Source organism: Eulemur rufifrons, unplaced genomic scaffold (genome assembly GCF_041146395.1).
Source record: "Eulemur rufifrons isolate Redbay unplaced genomic scaffold, OSU_ERuf_1 scaffold_34, whole genome shotgun sequence".
Classification (NCBI taxonomy): Eukaryota; Metazoa; Chordata; class Mammalia; order Primates; family Lemuridae; genus Eulemur; species Eulemur rufifrons.
Genome location: NW_027182817.1, coordinates 3,545,325 through 3,548,746, shown reverse-complemented (window position 1 = coordinate 3,548,746; position 3,422 = coordinate 3,545,325). Strand labels below are relative to the sequence as shown.

The window sequence follows — 3,422 nt, the reverse complement described above, 5'->3', positions numbered from 1 at the left end:
GTGGCCGCTAGGTGACACCCAGCAACCGCTGCCGGTGTCATCCTGAAAAGAACGGACCCTATGACTGACGGGGGTGGGGCGGGGTGGGGGTGGGGCGCACAGCGGGTGGCCCGGCCAGCTCCCCTTCCTCCTCGGAGCGGATCGGATCATCTGGAACTTTATCCAGAGAGGAGAGAGTGCCCCTGGGTGTGTGCTAGAAGCCGGAGGGTTGGGGCAGGGACCTACCCAAGAGAGAAGTAGAGTACAGGGAGTTTCAGAGTTGACCCACTCACGATCTCGCCCTGGTCAATACAAGAGTGGCAATATCTGTCACCGTGGAATGAACACTTGGTACCGAAGACCTTTGTCTATGCTGGCCCCCCTATGCCTAGGGGGGGGCATGTGGCCAGAATCTGACATCCTAAACGTCTTCGTAGAAAGAATTTGGGGGTGGGGGTGGGGGAGAGAGACAGAAAAAGAAAAGAGAGGGGGAAAGAAATGGCTGCCACAAAACTATCAGAACAGAGAAGCGACCGATAGGGCCTATCTGGTTAAGTTCTTTCCCTACCCAGAGAACGACTTGACGTAGCTGACGTCACTGCAGTCAGGCCACGTTCCGGTGGACACAGAGAGTCAGGGATAGAATTTCACGCTCGGCACTGTCTCTCGTGACAGCGGGAAGGTGGAGGGTGGCTGAGGGTTCTATGCTCCTTTATCACACACCGTCAGGTAGGTCAGGTAAAATTGAGGACAGATTTCCAGTGTTTCGAGAAAGGAAGAGCACTCGTGCAGGCCATCTATCTGTACGTGGGAGAGTGTCCCCGAAAAGTGGCTTTCAGTGCCGGGATGTGCCTAGGCCAAGAAGGTACACGATCCTGAGTGAGAATGGTCCGTCCCATAGAGTCAGTCGGTAGGAGGCCACCGGTCGAGACGGAACTGCCCCCCCCACACCCGCCCCCGCCCCACAGAGCAGACAGACTCAGAATGGAGTCACTCGGTGCCAGTGCCCTGCCCGGGTGCCCCATCATTCAACCGAACTGGGAAACAGGTGGGCTTTCCGACCCTCGGGAGGGAGCTTCACGGCGGGCGGACAGATCAGAAGGGGCCCGGCTCCCTTGAGCGGGCAGGCTGGGGACGGTCGGTGGGGTCTCTTGACAGGAGGCACCACGGAACCCTTGAGGCAATGTCGGGGGCACCTATGTTGCGGTCCAAAGCTAGCGTCTGAGAAGTCGTCCCGAAAGAATGATGGCGTCAACAAGTCCCCTCCGTTCAAGAAACGAGATTCATTTCTAGAGGAGGGCCACCCACGCGGGAGAACCGTAGGCTTCCTGTGGACATTCTCTTCAAAAGGCAATTCACTCAGCGGAGTGAAAATCGGAAAAATCGCTGTCCTCTGACGCAGCTGCAGAGAAAAGATGGCACCAAAATCAATGAAACACACACACACACACACACACACACACACAAACACACCTCCTCCCATCTGAACGAGCACTCCGGACGGTCACATAGGGAGAGCGACGGGCTCTCTTCCCACCCTGTGGTTTTCTACCTTTCGTTGCGGTTTTTTCCCTCAGTGGATAGAGGAGGAGACACAGGGGGCTCAGCCGGCATGCGAGTGGGTTTATCATCCTCTGTGAGTATCAACACGCGACACCACCTAAGTGAAGGAACACACCGGTGTTTCATGTCATGTGGCTCAATGCCTGGCAGATACGAGCCTTTGCAGGCCTCCTCGTGATCGACAGGACGTCGCCTTGGACACGGACACATCTTGTCCCTCCCTCCCGAGGCGATAGGCGGTTCCGTACCTCCTCGGGGCCAGGGCACAGTCTGCCTAGGCACCTACAACACGTGTGGCAACAGCCTCGATGGCTCTGCCATGAGAACGAACTCCCGTGGCACGGGGGTGGGGTGGGGGGGGGTCGGGTGCTGAAGAATTCAGCTGAGTGAAGGAATGCCACGGGATTCAGAGTGCCATCGGTGGGCTGAGAGGCGAGCAGGGCGGGCTTTGAAAGGGTAACATTCTCCCTGCCTTCCGTCTGTCTGTGAATACAGAACGTACACGCCAGGCGGGGTGGCTCACGCCTGTAATCCTAGCACTCTGGGAGGTAGAGGCGGGTGGATCGCTCAAGGTCGGGAGTTCGAGACCAGCCTGAGCAAGAGCGAGACCCCCATCTCTACTAAAAATAGAAAGAAACTATATATCTAAAAATATATACAGAAACAGTATCTAAAAATATATACAGAAAAATATTAGCCGGGCACGGTGGCGCATGCCTGTAGTCCCAGGTACTCGGGAGGCTGGGGCAGTAGGATCGCTTGAGCCCAGGAGTTTGAGGTTGCTGTGAGCTAGGCTGACGCCACGGCACTCTAGTCTGGGCAACAGAGTGAGACTCTGTTTCAAGAAAAAAAAAAAAAAAAAAAAATATATATATATATATATATATATATATACACACACACACACACACACACACACACACGTATATCCAATTAGCTGGGCATGCTGGCACATGCCTGTAATCCCAGCTACTCGGGAGGCTGAGGCAGTCTGATCGCTTGAGCCCAGGAGTTTGAGATTGCTGTGAGCTAGGCTGACGCCATGGCACTCTAGCCAGGGCAACAGAACGAGAGACTCTGTCAGAAAGAAAAGAAGAGCGAGAGCGAGAGAGCGAGAGAAAGAAAGAAAGGAAGGGAGAGAAAGGAAAGAGAAGGAAGGGGGGGAGAGGGAGAGAGAGAGAGAGAGGAGAAAACTATTAAAAAATTCGGGACCAGATCCATCGGTCGGTACTCAGAAGCGTGACGATCGGGTGTTCCCGAGCACGTGTGAGATGTGTCTTCTCCCTGACGCCGCGTTTCCTCCACACACACATCACCCATCTGCCGTGGAAAAAAAGCAACAAAAAGAGAGAAAGAGATTAAGAAGGGAAAATGGAAACAGGGCAAAAGAGGAAGAAAGAAAGAAATTTCGAAAAAAGAGACCAAAGTCACAGCGAGAAGGAAGAATACTGAGCCCAGAGCGACACCTAGTGACCACACCGTCACAAGCACCCTAGGGCCCCAATTCGCCAGAGACATCTGGTGGACCCCAGGGCAACATGTGGTCGACCCGGGGCCATGGCGTCTGCAGCCGATTCCCAGGCGGGCACACGAGCCCGGGGAAACTCATTCTCAGCGCGGGGAGGAGGGGAGGGGAAATAATAGCAAAGTCACACCAGATCCCTTTCTAGTTCATAAACGTGTTGATTGCGTGTTCACGCGCACGTGTGAGAAGGGCCTCCTGGTGTGTCGGCACGTCACCCGCGTGACGTGAAACCATGAATCCGGGGGGGGGGGGGGAGCGGAAAGGCGGGCAGGAAAAGGCAAAGAGAGAATAGATAAAATGAAAGGACCAAAAACAAAGTCACACAGCAGGGTAGGGGAGTGAGAGCAAGTCGAGA

At 54.8% G+C, this 3,422-nt stretch overlaps 1 pseudogene; it reads left to right on the top strand.

Annotated features, from left to right (window-relative positions):
- Window positions 1-3,200: 3,200 nt before the first annotated feature.
- On the top strand, window positions 3,201-3,292 carry LOC138379435 (small nucleolar RNA U13; annotated as a pseudogene).
- The last annotated feature ends 130 nt before the right edge of the window (window positions 3,293-3,422 follow it).